Genomic DNA, 18,743 nt, shown 5'->3' on the forward strand with positions numbered 1-18,743 from the left:
TATACATTAAATGTAAATTATCTAAATACTCCAATTAAAAGACAGATTAAAAAAGCAAAACCAAATATATGCTATGAGAATCTCACACTAAAATAAGGAAATTGTTAAAAAATAAAAGGATAGAAGATATACCATGCAAACCAAAATCTTAAGAAATAGCCACATTTATATCAGAGAAGATAGAAGACAAGAGAAAAATAGTATCAGAGATGATGAGGGATATTTCATAATGATCAAGGGATCACTTCATTTGGAAGATGGAATAATTCTAAATGTATATGTACATAACACCAGAACTACAAAATACATTAAACAAAAACTGACAGAGCTGAGGGGAGAAACAAACAAGCACCCAAAACAGTTGGAGACATCAACACTCCTCCCTCAGTACCTGAAAAGAACAGGTACACTGAAAGTCCAGCAAAGATAAAGAAGACTCGAACAGCACTATCAACTGTGATGTTTATAGAACATTTCAACCAACAACAGCAAAATATAAACTTTTATACTGCCCATGAAACACTCACCAAGATAGCCCATCTACTGAACCAGGAATAAGTCTTAATAAATTTTGAAAAATTGAAACTACACATAGTATATTATATTCCCTTAGCACAGTGGGATTAAATCAGAAATCAAAACCAAAGTGATACTTGGAAAATTCCCAAACATTTAGAAATTTAACATCTTCTAAAATAACCTAAGTGCCAGAAATCACAAGGGAAATTAGAAAATACTTTGAAATGAATGAAAATGAAACCTAACCTATCAAAATTTTTGATGCAGCTAACAAGATGCTTTGAGGAAATTTACAGTTTTCTATGCATATATTAGGCAGAAAAGACCTAAAATCAATTATCTAAGCTACCATGGTAAGAGGCTACAAATTAAACCAAATAAGTAGATAGTTACAAATTAACAAAGAATAGAAACCAATGAAATAGATAACTGAAAAACAGAGAAATATCAATGAAACCAAAAACAGGTTCTTTGAAAAAAAAAGTGTAATTGACAGACCTCTAACTAGACTGAATGAGAAAAGACAGAAATCAGCAATATTAGGAACAAAAGGGGAAACATTACTAAAGAGTCTACAAATATTAAAAGAACAAGAGACCATTTATGAATGATTTTTTTTAAATTAAGTTACTTATTTATTTTTGGCTGTGTTGGGTCTTCGTTGCTGTGCACAGGCTTTCTCTAGCTGCGGCGAGCGGGGGCTATTCTTCGTCGCAGTGCACGGGCTTCTCATTGTGGTGGCTTCTCTTGTTGTGGAGCACGGGCTCTAGGCACGTGGACTTCAGTAGTTGTGGCTCATGGGCTCAGTAGTTGTGGCTCACGAGCTCTAGAGCTCAGGCTCAGTAGTTGTGGTGCACGGGCTTAGCTGCTCCGTGGCATGTGGGATCTTCCCGGACCAGGGCTCGAACCCGTGTCCCCTGCATTGGCAGGTGGATTCTTAACCACTGCGCCACCAGGGAAGTCCCTATGAATGCTTTTATCTCAATAAATTTGACAACTATGATGAAATGAACAAATTCCTTAAAAGACACATTACCATAATGACTCAGGAAATAATACACAACCCAAATAACACTGTATCTATTAAAGAAATTGAATTTGTAATTTAAAATATTCCCACAAAGTAAACTCCAGTCCCCAATGCTTCACTGTAAATCCTATCTAACATATAAAGACAGAAGTAATACAAATCCTACATAAATTCTCCCAGAAAGTAGAGGAGGACACATTTCTCAACTGATTTTATAGGGCCAGCATTAGATTGATTCCAAAACCAGAAAAAGACATTATGAGAAAACTACACACCAATATCTCTCATAAACATACTTTCAAAAATCTTCAACAAAATAGCAAAATCAAATTCAGCAATATATAAGAAGAAATACAAGGTTGATTTTACATTTTAAAAAATCAATGTTATTAACTATATTAACAGAATAGAGGAGAAAAACAACATAATCCTCTCATTAGAGAAAAAATATTTAATAAATTTCAACACATATTCATAATAGAAACTTCAGAAAACTCAGAATGGAAAAGAACTACCATTTGATAAAGGGCATCTGTAAAATACTGACATAATAATAAATAATAAATGTTCTGTTCAACATTATACTGGAGATCATAGCTATACGGAGGCACAAAAAAGAAATGAAAAGCATAAAGATGGGAAAGGAAGAAGTTAAAATGTCTTTATTTACAGGAGACAAAATTATTTGCATAGGAAATCCTAAGGCGTATACAAACTATATAGTGATTTCAGCAAGACTGTAGAACTTGTGTTCAATATACATATATCCATTGTATTTCTATATCAACAAACAACTAGAAATTTAAAAATTTTTAAATGCCATTATAATAGCATTAAACAAAATTAAATACCTGAGTTTATCCCTAACAAAATATGTGTAAGACCTATAAAATGAAAGCTACAAAACAAAGCTAAGACAAATTACAGAAAACTGAAATAAATAAAAATATATAACATAGTCATGAATTGGAAGATTCAAAATTGTTAATATGGCAATTCTTCGCAAATTCATCTACACATTCAATTCAATCTAAATCAAAATCCCAGTTTTTTTTTGTAGAAATGTACAAGCTGATTCTAAAATGTATATGAATATCCAAATGAACAGAATAATTAAAATAATTTTGAAAATGAAGAACAAAGTAGGAATACTTACAATACCTGATTTCTGGAGTTAACATTAACTTACAGCAATCCATATAGTTTGGTAATAGCCTAATCATAACATATAGAAAACTGGAACTGAACAGAGAATCCAAAAATAGACTATAAAATACTTGGTCAATTAATTTTTAAAAGTGCCATGGTAACTCAATGCAGAAAGAAAATATTTTCAACAAGTGTTGCTGAAACAACTGGATATTCATATGGAATAAAAATGAATTTTGCTTTTATATGACAGGATTTTGTATATGTAAAAATACTAAATGAAAATACATCATAAACCTAAGAGTAGAATGTAAAACTATAAAGCTTCAAGAAGAAAACAGGGAAAAGTTTTTATGACTTTAGGATAGACAAAGATTCAAAAGCATGAACCATAAAAAAAAAAGAAATATAGAAACAGTCACCTGATAAACCATACTTTATCAAATTAAAAACTTCTGCTGTTTTAAAAACATCATTATAGGGACTTTCCTGGTGGTCCAGTGGGTAAGACTCCACGCTCCCAGTGCAGGGGGCCTGGGTTCCATCCTTGGTCAGGGAACTAGATCCTGCATGCATGCCACAACTAAGAGTCCACATGCCACAACTAAGAAACCCACATGCTGCAACTAAAGATCCTGCATGCCGCAACTAAGACCCAGCACAGTCAAAATAAATAAATAAATATTTTTTTTAAAAGTCAACAAACAAAAATAATTGCATTTCAAAAAAATCATTATAAAAATTAAGTGGCAAATAATTACATTAAATGATTAAAACCACAAGATACCATTTCACACTCATTAAATGGCTAAATTTAGAAAGACTGACAATTCTAAATATTGGTAAGGACGTACAGCTGTGGTGCCTAAATACTGGTGAGGCTGTAGAGCTGCATTGATTCACCTTCTAATACAGCAGCCACTAGCCACATGTAGCCATTTAAATTTAAATTGATAAACTGAATAAAATAAAAAATTCACTTCCTCAGATGTACTAGCCATATTTCACCTGCTCAACAGCCACATGTGGCTAGTGGTTACAGTATTAGACAGTGCTGATATAGAACATTTTCATTATTGCAGAAAGTTCTATAGGATAACATTAATTTAGAACATCTAAAATGTTCACAAATTGCTGGTAGGTATGTAAAATTTTACCACCACTTTAAAAAAGTTTGACACCTTCTTTGAAAGTTGAACAAAACTTACCATATAACCCAACAATTCCACTCCTAGGTATTTACCCAGCAGGGTTGGTGTCATTAGAGTGGGGAGCTGGAACTTCCACCCCTGCCCAGAAGTACAGCCGTCTCCTCCCCAGATGTCAATGGAGGGTAAGTGGGACTCTGAACTTATACTTCTAGGTGGCAATAATGAGGCAGAACCCTTTCACCCTGGCAGGGGAGTATCAAAAGAGGCCTGCTAAATTGATATAAAATATAAAGTCTCATGACATAATACCCAAAATGTTCAGGTTTTAACTGAAAACCACTCATCATACCCCAAATCAGGAAAACCTCAACATAAATGAGAAAAGACAAACAATGGATGCCAATACCAAGATGACAAAGATTTAAGAATTATCTCACAAGGATTTTAAAGCAGCCACAATAAAAGGTTTCAATGAGAATTTTTAAGGGAGACAACACACTGGAAACAAATGAAAAATAGAAAGTCTAAGAAACAGAAGGTCTTAGCAAAGAAATAGAAGATACAAAGAATAAAATTACAGAACTGAAATTAAAAAGCCAAAGGATGGGCTAAACAGGAGAATGGAGGGGACAGAAGAAAGAATCAGTGAACTAGAAGATAAAACAACAGAAGTTATCCAATCTAAATAACAAAAGACATAGACTGAATACAAATGAACAGAGCTTCAGGGAGCTGTGAAATTATAACAAAAGATCCAACATTAATGTCATCAGAGTCTTGGAAGTAGAGGAGAAAAAGGGTAGGGCTGAAAAAATATTGGAAAAAATGTGGTTGAAAAAAGTTTCCCAAATTTGGCAAAAGACATAAACCTATAGATTCAAGAAGCTGAATAAATCTCAAACAGCATAAATCCATAGAAATCCACACCACATATAGTCAAATTTCTGAAAACTAAAGACAATGAAAAAATCTTAAAAGCAGCAAGAGAAAAATGATCCTTCACCTACAGGGGAAAACCAATTTGACTATCAGTGGATTTCTCATAAAAAGCTATAGAGGTCAGAAGGAACTGGCACAATCTCTTTCAGGTGCTTAAAGAAAAAGAACTGTCAAGCCAGAATTTTTCCTCTAGAAAAATATCCTTAAGGAATGAAGAGAAAATCAACATATTCTTAGATAAAGGAAAGCTAAGAGAATTTTTTGCTAGTAGACTTGCCCTAAAAGAATGGATAAAGGAAGTTCTCTAAATAGAAAGGGAGTGAAAAAAGATGGAATCTTGGAACATCAGGAAGAAGGCCCAAAAGAGTAAAAATATGGATACATAAAGAGTTCTTCTCCTCTTGTCTTCCAAATTATGCCTGACTGTTTAAGCAAAAATTATAACACTGTCTGATATGGTTCACAATGTATGTAAAGGAAATATTTAAAACAAGTAATATAAAATACATGTATGCATGCATATAATATACACCTATAAATAATACATCTACACATAAAAATATTAATTAAATGAGGGAGGATAAAGGAACTAAAGGAAGGTAAGGGTTCTACACTTTGCTTGAAGTAGTAAAATGTAGCAGTGCCAGTGGTACTGTGGTACAGGAGACTGTGATCTGCTATAAATATACAATGTGATATCTAGAGCAATGATGAAAAAGTTATACAAAGAAATACATTTTAAAACACTATAGTAAATCAACATGGAATTCTAAAAAGTATTTAAGTAACCCACAGGAAAGCAGGAAAAGGAAAAGAGAAATGAAAAAGAGGAAACAAACAGAAAACAAAAAATTAAATGGCAGACTTATTATTTCTTAACATATCAATAATACCTTCATTAGCAACAGACCCAAACTGGAAACAACTAAAATGTCCTAAAATAGGTGAATTGTTAAACAAATTGTGGTACATCTATACCATGAAATATACTAAATCAGCAATAAAAAGGAATGAACACACCACAATTTGGGTGGATCTCAAGGGCATTATGCTAAATGAAAATAGCCAATCTCAAAGTTTATATATATACTATATCATTCCATTTTTATTGTCATTCTTGAAATGACAAAATTACAGAGATGGATAACAGATTAGTGGTTTCCAGGGGTGAAGGGTGTGTGTGTCTGTGTGTGTGTGTGTGTGTGTGACTATAAAGGGACAGAAGGAGGGAAATCTTTCTGGTGAGATTGCAGTCTTGGTTACATGAATGTACACATGTGATAAAATGCCAAAGAACTATTATTCACTTTATATCAATATCAATTTCTTGATTTTGGTATTATTATTCTATAGTTATATAAGATGCAACTAATAGGAGAAACTGGGTGAACGGTACAGGGGACATCTCTGTACGATACTATCTTTGCAACTTCCTGTGAATCTATAATTATTTCAAAGTATGAAGTGAATCACCTTTGTGAATACTTTAGGAGCTCACTATTGGGGTCCCTATAATATGTATGAATAAAATTTTTTCCTTTTCTCTTTAAAAATACGATCACAACAGCTTTATTCATAATAGCTAAAACCTGGAAACAACTCAAATGTTCATTAACAGGTGAATGGCTAAACAAATGGTTATGTAGTTGTACAATGGAATACTACTCATAAATTTAAAAAAGAATAAACCACTATACGCACAACATGGATGAATCTCAAAAATATTAAGCTGAGAGAAAGAGGCCACACACAAAAGAGCTCACAGTGAATAGTTCCATTTATACAACATTCTGGAATAGGCAAAACTAAGGTGATCAGTAGTTGCTAGGGCTTAAATGTAGGTAGAGGTTTTGAACAAAAAGGGACAGTTTGAAGTTTTCTGGGATGATGGATCTACCTGTATCCTGTCTGTAACAGTAGTTTACATGGATCTGTACATGTGTTAAAGCTCACAGAACTAATAAAAAAGTAAATTTTACTGTATGTAGAAATTTAAAACAACAATAATAAAAACCATCATTTCCCATCACAGCTTTTAAGTCCCATCTTCAATTATTTGATAGATAAGAGTTGAACCTTGAACAACGTTAGTTTGAACGGCATGGGTCCACTTACATGCAGATATTTTTTAATACTAAATTCAATACTCAATATTTTTCAGTACTACATGGTTCATGGTTGGTTGAATCCGTGGATGTGGACGAATGGAGATACAGAGGGCTGACTATAAGTGACACCTGGATCAACCCCTCTGTTATTCAAGGGTGAGCTGTATTCTACTCCTACTACTGTCACTACCTAGTTGGTGCTGAGTAAGCAATTTACCCCCTAACCCTTGGTTTCTTTTTGTAAAATGAAAGGAAATAATTAAATGATCTGTAAAGCTTCCTATTCCGTGCTTCTGTTAAATTTGTATTATCTCATAATTAATAAGGAACACAAAATATTTCTATGCACTCAAGCGGATTCTATAATCTTGCTTCAGACAGTGTGGTCTGGCTTTCAATATTCTCTGCTATTAGTTTTCTGTGATCTTTTTATGGGCTCTTAATGTCTGACCTTAATTACTAGCTTTGAGTAGATGACTCAGACTATATGGGCTATACAAGACTTCTATTCTCTTTATCACATCAGACCTTCTCTATATTTTGCTTTTAAAAAGTCTGTGAACCAGTATTCATGCTAGAAAAATGACATCTGCTATTTTTAATTTTATAAGACATGTGGTATTGGCATTACTGGAAAAGAGACAGTAAGCCACTTTAAATGGTTTCACTCAATAGAATAAAGTACTTTTTTTTTTAAACCTGTATGGAAAATCTGCAGTTCTCCAAATCTCTTAACAATCCTTCATATCTCCTGTAGAAGACCAGCAGACTAGCAACATCTCAGACTACCAAGTCTTATATTGAAATGTTCTGTTCCTATATAAGAATGAGCAAAGCCAGCAAGGGAATTCATACAATTTTAATTTCAAATTCAGTGTTCATAGAAAACCCTGGTTGCAATCCCAAATGGCCTTTGGTTTAAATTTTTTTTTTTTTTGGAGATGGGGTTTCATAAAAGAAATAAGACTAGAGAAAAAATGAGTATCTATTTTCAACAACACTCTCAATTACATCCAACAGAATAATTTCTGAATACTTATAAAAATTATCCAATCTTCTCACTTTGAGAAATAAGAAAAATAAAAGTAGCATATATATATGCCAACAAATATTCCATTAACTACACTTGCTTGATACTATTTTTCTCTGATAAATCCAAATAACCAGGCAACTACAGATGAACTGATAATACAAATGTAGGCCAACTGATTCTGTTACTCTCCTTTATCACCTACATTTCTTTTCTTTTTTTTTTTTTTTTTTTTGCGGTACGCGGGCCTCTCACTGTTGTGGTCTCTCCCGTTGCGGAGCACAGGATCCGGACGCGCAGGCTCAGTGACCATGGCTCACGGGCCCAGCCACTCCGCGGCATGTGGGATCCTCCCGGACCGGGGCACGAACCCGTGTCCCCTGTATCGGCAGGCGGACTCTCAACCACTGTGCCACCAGAGAAGCCATACATTTCTTTTTTAAAAAATATGAATCAATTCATTTAATTCTTTAAAATACATACTAAGATATAAAATAAGTCCTGAGCTACATATAACTGTTAAATAGCAATACATTTGGAAAAGGAAAACTAATCAGTATTTCCTTATAACTCCACTGTCATGTTAACCTTTAAGAAGGAAGCTGCAAATCTAAGTTTATCACACTTCCTCAGTGTTGAGACCACACATGCAAACACACATACATACACCCACACACACAAACCAACATCTCTGTGTTTCCCTCACTGCCATCCTTAGATTTACTGAAGATGACATTGAAAAGGATCTGAGAGTTCCTCAAATTTCCATACATCTATTAAGAACTTATCTCATTCTTAGAAAGTACCCTGGTACAGAAACTAAACCCCATATAAAAAAGCAAATCTATTGATATATTAATACTGAATCAATCTCCTGGCAGAACATTTTATTTAGTGCTACCAAATTTGTAAACAAGACTGAAAAAAAAAAGTGTTTCAACAATTTCTTTATAGAAGTAGTTTTATAAAAAATTAAAAGGCTTAATGTATTGAACCCATGTCTTCTGAACTACTGGTATACTGAGGGAATCTTTTAAAATGAATGAGGCACCATCCTGGAAGCCTGGCTCTTTAACCCTAAAGCCAAACAAGGGAAACTCAAAAATCACAGAAAAAAAAAAAAAAATCAAAGTCCTCAGCTCAATATCATAACTTTATTATGACCACTAAATCACAGCTGGCCAATGAAAAGCTAACTGTAGTCCTTAAAACTCACTGTAGTCTGGGTAAGCAAGACAGTCATATTATAATAGGTACAATTCAGTAAAAAAAAAACTGTTTATGTCAGGTGTTTAAAGTTTCCAGGAGACTAGCTCTTGAGTTATCTCAAAACAAAACCTAAATATCAACTACTGTGAAGTGGCCTTTTCATTTTTTCCTTTAAAGAGCTTTAAAAGCAGTGGTTGAAAAAACCCTTGCGCATGTTTTGAGGCCAGATTCAAAACTGAGAACTAAAGACCAGTCTATTCAAGTTTTCCTCAAATGCCATTTCCCTGGATACCATGGATCTGATGACATTACAATGGGAGCTGGTTGCGAGGCGGGGCTCTGTAGGGAAGGGCATGTGGAAGAAACGTCAGCCAACAGGGGAAAAGAATATTTAAAATTCTCTTAAGGAAGAAAGACTTTAGGAAAAACATTTTTCTTCTCTAACTTAAGAGAAGTTAAGAAATCTTACACTGTTAAGAAGTTAAGAAATCTTACACTTAAGAAATCTTACACTGTTACTTTCAATTTTGTTGTGTACCTATTCCATCCTTTATTGTTTTATTTGATTAGAAACATATGGAAGATCCTCCTTCCATTTATTAGTTCTATAGAATATAGTTTATAGTTTATAAAAAACTGTAATATAGAATAAAAATAGAAATTTTATTAATGACCGAATTTTCATTTCCACAGAGAAAGCACCATCACATCATGTAATCTAGAAAATCACCTCCTTTTAAAGGAAGGAAATTGGGGGTCAAGACTGTAAAAGAATAACTGCTAACATCCATATTCTAGTTTTAAGATAATTTTCTTTCCAATTAAAAAATACATATTATTTACAGAAAGCTACCAACGTAAAGCAATTTGTTGTTCTGCACAGCAGGATCACTGGCATGGGGACAGTTAATGTTTCCACAGCTACAGAGTGGAAATAGGAAAGAAAATTCAGTTCACATCACTAAAGGCAATGAAATAATTAAATAATTTCGTGTAAAATTTAGCTTCCTACACGAATTTGTTCGTTTGTCTTATATCCTTTTGAATTAACCGTCTTAAGTTCTCCTTAGCTCATCTACAATTTACAAGTACTTTATTACGAAGTATGGTTTCTCTATGAATTATCAATACTTTGTTGAGGATAAAACAATTCAAATAGTACACTATTGATAAACACAAAAATACTAAAAGTCAATTATACCTACTCCTAATCGAGGAATAAATGAAAACAAATATTAAATCAACTTGTAGACCCTAGTTTTTGCCCCCCTCCTTCCCTCTTTGTTTCTGCTATTTATACTGCTGTAGTCATTACTACTTTTATACTAGGGAATGTTTCTTTTTCCTGCTTGGATTTGTTTCATAAATCATTGAATTCTCGCTTTCTCCCACAATAGGACTTCATCACAAAGATGTAATTAATCCCACTAAAGCAAGGAAGCATGGCAGACTTTAGGTTGACAGTCAGTCATTTAGTTTAGGCTCAGCTATGGTACCCTAGACCAATTCGACTGCTCATCTGCACAATGATGATGATGATATTGAATCCACAAGGCTGTGGTGAAGCTTGTATGAGATTAATGTATGTGAAAGAGCTCTGGATGTTTAAAGTGTCATACAAATGTAAGGGTCTCAATTTCTTCATCTATCATATAGGACGATTCAGTTAGGTGATCTCTAAAGACTTCTCATCTCTAAAAAGTCTTTGCTATTTACATATGAATCACATTAAAAAATCTACTTACTCTTGGGATAATTTCATAGTTCTAAGAGACTTAGGGAACAATTAACTCAACCTTCTCATCTCACAAAATGAGTCCAAAAGCAGGCTAAGAGACTGGCAGATCACATAAGTCAGTAGGAAAGTTGGGAGTAGGAAGGACTCAGACCTGACTCCTACCTCAACATCCTTTCTATCATGTGATGTTGTTCACTATTCTGTGAATTTAAACTCTCTCTTCATCACAGCTTAAACAATTATCTTTACAAACAGATTACAATGAAAAGCTTATTAAGAAAATGTGAATATTACTCTGGTGAAGATGACTTAACTAATAATAGTCCAATTAAAAATGTTTACAAATGTCACTAATAGCAAAAGGAGCTTAGATCAAACTGTCCAGCTATTCAGTTGGTTTGTGTGATATTCAATTTTAAGTCAATAGGTATGATGTAAATCCTACCTAACCTTTCACAGTACAGAGTTTTAATTCTGCTTTTGTTACTTACTAGCTATGTGATTTTGGGCAATTTATTTCTCTGAGCTTCAGTCTCTTCCTGTTTCTTTAAAACAGGGATAATACCAAGTATGTCACCTGGCTGTTGTGAATTAAGTGATCTAGCTCATGTTAAGACCCTATGACAGTGTCTGGCACATACTAAGTGCTCTACAAATATTAGTTTCCTTCTCTAATCTTCTAAGCTTTAGGAGAATAGAGACTGTTTCCTCTCCTTTTACTTTATCATAAATATTTATTAAATTAAATATATGGGCCCCTGGTCCTCAACTTCAGTTATAAGCAATTGTACAACTAAACCTAAATAAAATGAAGAGCAGTGTGACAAAATGGAAGGTAAATGGGGTTTGGAGTCAACAAATCTGAGTTTGAATCCTTGACTGACTATCTAATAGCTTTTTTACCTTGAGCAATTTACCAGACTTCTCAAGCTTCTTATCTGAAAATGTGACTTTTATCTAGCTTTTTATGATTCTGTTGTTCATATTAACAGACATCACAAATACCTAGAAAGGGGCCTATCTTATTCATCTTTGTCTCTTCCATACTAAGGCAAAGTTCAAAATTATAAGTTCTGCTGTTGGAATAAGGCAGGAGATTAAAAAAAAAAAGAGATTCAAGATTAGAATAAATGTGTTACATTAAGAAAAGAAAAAGTACAAACCCAGTTTAACTGGCACCAACTCTAGGCATTATGTCATTGCTTCCTTTTCTTTCCTGAGGAATGGACCTCAAATATTCTTTTCCTACAGGAAGAGCAAAGTGGGGAATGTTTATTAGTGAAGGTCATTTGACTCACACTTTAAAACTGAGCATTTTAAAATTTACCATAACGAAGTGAGAGAGTGGCATGGACATATATATACTACCAAATGTAAAATAGATAACTAGTGGGAAGCAGCCACATAGCACAGGGAGATCAGCTCCGTGCTTTGTGACCACCTACAGGGGTGGAATAGGGAGGGTGGGAGGGAGACGCAAGATGGAAGAGATATGGGGATATATGTATATATATAGCTGATTCACTTTGTTATAAAGCAGAAACTAACACACCATTGTAAAGCAATTATACTCCAATAAAGATGTTAAAAATAAAATAAAATAAAATTTACTATAAGACAGTACTTACCATAAGCCAATACTCATTCTATTTAATGGACTTGTTTTTAAGAGATAAAATAACCAAGAGGTGTTTTACTTTAGAAAATACTACAGGTCTAAATAGCCAAAAAGTATCCTTACCTCAAAAATTACTTTCAATGAATAACAATGCTTTGTTAAAGATGACTTAAACTACTCAGAAAAGGATTGCACAAAGCACTGTAGTTAATTACAGTATGCAAAAATACTTCTAGAGCTATACTTAATCTTTTGAGTGAAGGGTGAGTGGTGAGGTATACACAACTATGAGAATCTGAAGAAAACTATGAATTGATGCCCAGAAAAATGCACATACGTGCATCAAATTTTGCATATAATTTTAGCTGAGTCATGAAACACAGTCATTATCCTATAGATCTCTAAAACCTGTTAGCAGATGCTAAGCAACCTCTGTTTCTGAGTTTTTCAAAATAATGGACTTATAGGATTTTAGAACCTTAAGCAATTTAGCAGTCATCTAATGCAAACTGCTAATAGAAAAATGAAAAAATAGTCCCCCAGAAAGTTAAAAAGAATTAGGTAAAGTCTTACTGCACTCAGGAACAGAGAGGTGTCCAACTACCATGCTAATCCACATAAGACTGACAGTGCAAAATTTAGTATAAGTCAGTGCCTTTGGGTCAGAGTAATTATCACAATGGAACCAGAATTGACTTTCAAATGGTCGTTTGGTCTAAACACATAATAGATCATCATTGATGGTTAAGAAAATGAAATTTGGACATGTGAAAAAGTTGATCAAGTCATTTAATCTTTCTTATCCTCAGGTTCTTCAAAACAAAATGGAAATAATAAAACCTACCGTTGTAGGATTATTTTAAGGATAAAATCTGATAATATGCATAAAGTATTTAACACAGTGCCTAGGTACATAGTAGGTGCTCATGAAATGATATGAATTTTAAAATATTTCTTGTCAAGTCATGGAATTGGGTAAAATATTAAATAAAATCTCAAAGTAAATGAGATGCTTTCCAGCTAAACAAAATAACTAGCAAACATTTACTGAGTATCTATACTATATTATTCAAGGTGTTACCGAGGATACAAAAAGGATAAAGTTGTTCTCCTTTCAAGGGAAACTAGGCAAAGACACAGAGTTTTTTTCCTTCTCAGTTTCCTTCTTGGGTTCCTTTTTCATTTCCCCTCAGGGCTCAGCTTTCTGCCCACTTCATACTCTACCCATATTCTCTGTACTCCCACCAGGACTGAGAGGACCCTCACATGAATACCTCTAATCCTGACCTTTCACCTGAGCATCAGACTCCTATATCTTGTTGTCTTCTGTATGTTTCCAACTGAAAGTACCATAGTAAAATACATTAAAAACTTTTCCTAACATCTATTCCTTCTTTAAATTCCCTGCTATAGTTATTAACAGCCACTTAGACACTCAAATCAAAGTCCAACAGTAATCTCACATTTCACCAATCACTTTAAATGTCTGATTCATTTCTACTCTAAACACCTTCCGTGTCTATGTCCTCAATTCATCCCTATTAATAGTATCCAAATCCAGGGCATTATCTCTCAATATGACTAAATCAGTAATCTAACTGGTCTACCCACCTCTACTCTTACCCTACCTCAAAATCATTTGCCATACTCCTGCCAAAATGATCACTCTAAAATGAAAATCTTGCCACACCGTGAGTATGTCAAACCCTTCAATAGCTGTCTATTATCCACAGAATAAAGTCCAAGTTCACCCAAAAAATAAATGCCCAAGTATGACATATAAAGTCTTCAATGACCTGGCTCATGCCTATCTCTTCAGCTTCATTTCCTATCTCCCACTTCATCACACTACGGCCATACTGAACTATTTGTCAAGCTTCACGCTGTTCTCTTTGTTGATATAAACCTACACTTCTTCCATGAATAGGAAATTCTTACTTGTTCTTCAAGATTCAGGTCCAAGATCATCTTCTCTGGGAAGCTTCCAGAGTATACTTCCCTCCCCCACCAAGCTCACGCATTATCACAACAGGCACTCAGGAGATATTTGTTAAACGGAACTGAAACTAAGAAAACTAACAACAAACAGCAAATAATTTGTACATATCAAGCCAGTGAGAAGGGCAACGAGATGGATTTCAGTGTTTCTTTGGAAAAAAGTCTTGATCTAGGGATACGAGGAGTAATAGTTCAGATTGTTGAAGAAAGGAAATTAAAGTATTTGAGTGAGTAAAACAGAGATGGAAACGGACACATTTAGAGGAGACGTGTAAGACAAGACTGGAGGGATAGTAAACAGCAGATTTAAACTCACGAATGTAGCCATCCATATAAAAAAATTTAGAGACACAACCAATAAATCACCAAAGATTTTGAAACAGTTTTCTCTGAAACTGTATGATGTAGTTGCCATTTACAGACACTACCCTCTACTTCAATTAAAGAGATATTAGTTTAGAAAGATGTTTTCATCTTTTAGTTAATCTCTTGCATTTTTATAAGTTTGAGGAGATACTCTCATTTAATTAGCATGTGCTGAAGAACTTTACATAAAATCCTGAAATTATAACATATCTCTATATGGCACAATAGTTTACTGAAATTGGAATAAGGTAACACAGACTCTCTCTTTCATTTAGTTCAAGGGCTAGTCAATCTCATTAAATAATCTTTAATATTAGAACATTAGGTTGCTCCAAATCAGCAGGGGAAAATGAAAATATAGTAAGCTTAATGCCAATTCACAGAGGAATTCAACTGTAAATATTTTGCTTTCTGAATGCAGAATCAAAGAATATCAATCCTGAAACTTAAATACACTAGTCATAGTACAGAAGAACAGATGTATGAGGTATTCCCATATGAAGAGTGAAGATTAAGGTTATCTACCATGAATAAGAAGAGGAAAAAAATGTTGTTATCCCTGAACTATACTTCATGACACAAAATCTACTGCTTGCAGTAAAAACAGAGAAGACTCACCCTAATATATTAACTAGAAAACCACACAATAGTCAGAAGAGGATCACGTTAGAGGAATAAATAAAACAATTAAATCAGCCACCCCAAGCTGAAGCATCTCTAAGTGGATGTCTGTATCATTGTATCATTGTTATTTTATATACTTGACAATATAGCTGTATAAGATAATAACAACCCTAGGCACATCTTCTATATCAAGAGGAAAGGTGATTAGAAAACAGATATATGTAAATAAGCACAGAAGCACTTCGGAGCTTAAAAATCATTTGCATGGAGTTGTATGTCTTCTTGTCCTTGACTGTAAATGCCAATTCCCTGCTTTCAGGTTTGCAGACAGTAAAAAGAGAGATACAAAGCTGAATGTTAATTTTCAACATAACACTGATGTTATGACAGAAGAGATGGATGATTCTCACTCTCACATCATACCTGCCATTTTAAAACACCCCTACTGATATGAACTAACATTCATGAATAACAGGTTAAAAAAAATCCTTTTGAGCTGTTGTATTTAAGCAAATTGACAGATATGAATGCACAAACACTAGTCTTGGATCATGAAACCCCCTCACACATGAACATCACTGTAAAATAAATTTTTCTAAGAGAATAGACACTGAAAATGTTGCAAGTCTGCTAAAGAGAAAAACATCAAGCTATAAAAGAAACTGGCAGCCTACCAATATGATGGTGATGAACATGTTATGCTCAAGTGTGCTGTAAATGATCATTTAAGATGCTGTCAGTCAATGTCACCTATATTTCTTTAATATTCTTTTTTGTGAAAAGACCATTGGCTTAGGGAATATGGAATCATCCATCTGCAAGAGCAAACTGTTTTTGTCTGATATGGATTTATTTTTTCAACAAGAAAAGAGAGATATATATTTCTTGGGACCATAATCTCAAGCATACATTGGGACTAATGTCTGTACTGTACAAGTGTAAGGATTATTCATAAAAGAGTAGATTTTATACACACACAGTCGGTTCTTGCTATGTGTGGTAGTTAGGTTCTATAAAGTTTCTGTGAACACTGAATTGGTGAATACTGTGCTTCCATTGCTTCTAGGAAATGGGAAACACAGAGTTAGGTTCCTGCAAGCCTCTGCTTACAACATTTTATCAACCTATCAATATGTAAGTTTTTTTTTAATGTGTACTTCTGTTAAGAGATACCTTATTTAATATATACTGTTGATTCATTAAAATCGAACTCACAGCCAACAGCACAGCTCATAACTGAACAAAAGCTTCTCTAACACACTTCCTTTCGCCATTAGGCACATCACAACCTTCTTGTGCTTAAGCACACTACACAGTACTTCAGCACAATATCTGGAGGCCATGTTAAACAGTGAAATCACCCCCCAAAAAAGCATAAAAATGTGAAAAACATGGCACTAAGGAGATGGCAAAAAAGATGCTTCTTTATAGTACGTGAGTTGAAATAAGAAGGCAAGATGTCACCTTGCTCAACCTCAGCTGAGAATGTACACATCAGGCATCTCAATTTTTTTGCCACTCTGCCTATGTCTGCAAATGATTGTGAAAGCACGACAATTACTGATTTGGGAGTTTAAATCTTAGCAAGTAAGTGAATTTGCAAATATGGAATCCATGAATAATGAGGATCAAATGTGTATATATATTTACATATGTGTGTGTGTATAGGTACACACACATATGAACGATGTGATATATGACATCTGGCAGGAAAGACAAGTTATGGGACTCTCTGGTTTGAGACTCCCCTAAGGTCCAGTCCTATATTTCCTTTTGGCACACCAGATACATCTACCTGAATGTCCTACCAGCACTTCAAACTTAAAAGACCAAGCTCATCTTCTGCACCTACCCTAAACCTGTCTTCTGCTATATTACTTCTCCAATGATAGCACCATCTCATCTACTCATTGTGACTCTGACTCCCTTCTCCACCCTACCCAGGGAGTAAATCATGTTGATTCTTCCTCTGAAATATCTCTTAAAGTTATCTCCCCCTGCCCAACCCCACTACAGTTAATCACTAAATGCCTTTCTATCATTTGGACCATTGGCACAGTTTACTGTCTTCCCTCTCTATCTTCTACCCCAGAATCACAGGTGATATTATTGTCAGTGTTATTTTTCCAAACCTAATTACACTCTCTTGTACCTATAAGATGAGCTTGAGACTTCTTGGTATGGTATACACGTTCTTTTATGACTTGACACCAAACCATCTTTTTAGACTCACCTATTGACACGCTTCTCTTTTAAACTGTATATTCTAGCCATGATAATTTATTTCCCATTATTTGAATATATCATACTTTTTAAAGGCCCTTTATGCATGTTATAAATTTCACTAGCAATCTTCTGTCTTCCATTTTCTACCTGCCCTTAAGGCTTCTGCTGATGGTAGCTCCTCTGTGAAGTCTTTCCTGATAAGCCTCTATCTCCACCTCAGGCCAAGTTAGTCAGTCTTGCCTGTTCTTCCACAGTATTTTCACATACTTCTATTACAGAATTCCTTAAGTTAAGTTCTAATTATTAACAGAGAAAGTACGAGAATGCACAAGGTTGGCCAATTACTATTATAGTTAGGTGGTGATGGGGATTCATTATACCACTGTGTACCATAGTGTGTATGTTAAATGTCCATTAAAGGAAAGCTACAAAATTTAGGGTGGGGGTGGGGGGAAGAAGGGGGAGGGAAGAAGGGAAGGTGGGAGGGAGGGAGGGAGGGAGGGAGGAAGGGAGGGAGGGAGAGAGGGAGGGAGGGAGGGAGAGAGGGAGGGAGGGAGGGAGAGAGGGAGGGAGAGAGTTTGTCTACAAGTAATCGAAAACCTGACTTATGTGTGACTTAAACAAATAGGGTACTAATTTTTTCCTCCCACATAAGAAGTCCAGAGATAGGTAGTCAAGGGTTGGTATCGAGGTTCAAGAAGGTCATCAAAGACCAAGGCTCTTTCTATCTTTTTGCTCCATTAATTGTGTTGATTTGCTGCTTTAAAGCTGTTTGCTATAGATGCAGGCATTACCTCTGCATTCAAGGCAAGAAAAAGGACAGTGTCAGTCACACCTTTACCTCTTCAATAGAAAAAACAAAAGCTTTTTTCGGTGCCCTCAGGAAACTCAGCTTATATCACACTGTCTATGGCTGTCCAACAGTGCCTTAATGGCCTGATCCCCTTGAGGGCAGAGACAATTTTACTTTAGCAACCAATCCAGTACTAGCACATAGAGGTTCTTTGTAATTAATGAATGTATGAGTCTAATAAAGGA

General features: G+C 34.6%; 1 pseudogene across 1 annotated transcript in view; it reads right to left on the reverse strand.

Annotated features, from left to right (window-relative positions):
• LOC149750157 (uncharacterized) overlaps positions 1-18,743 on the reverse strand; it is a 157,472-nt pseudogene that overhangs the window by 14,144 nt on the left and 124,585 nt on the right. Inside the window, exon 7 of the transcript XR_016392031.1 lies at positions 12,037-12,118. The product of XR_016392031.1 is annotated as an uncharacterized LOC149750157 (transcript). The remainder of the gene's footprint in view (positions 1-12,036; positions 12,119-18,743) is intronic.

This window comes from Delphinapterus leucas, chromosome 2 (genome assembly GCF_059928025.1).
Source record: "Delphinapterus leucas isolate spDelLeu-1000000601 "Yukka" chromosome 2, BTC_Dleu_Yukka2, whole genome shotgun sequence".
Classification (NCBI taxonomy): domain Eukaryota; kingdom Metazoa; phylum Chordata; class Mammalia; order Artiodactyla; family Monodontidae; genus Delphinapterus; species Delphinapterus leucas.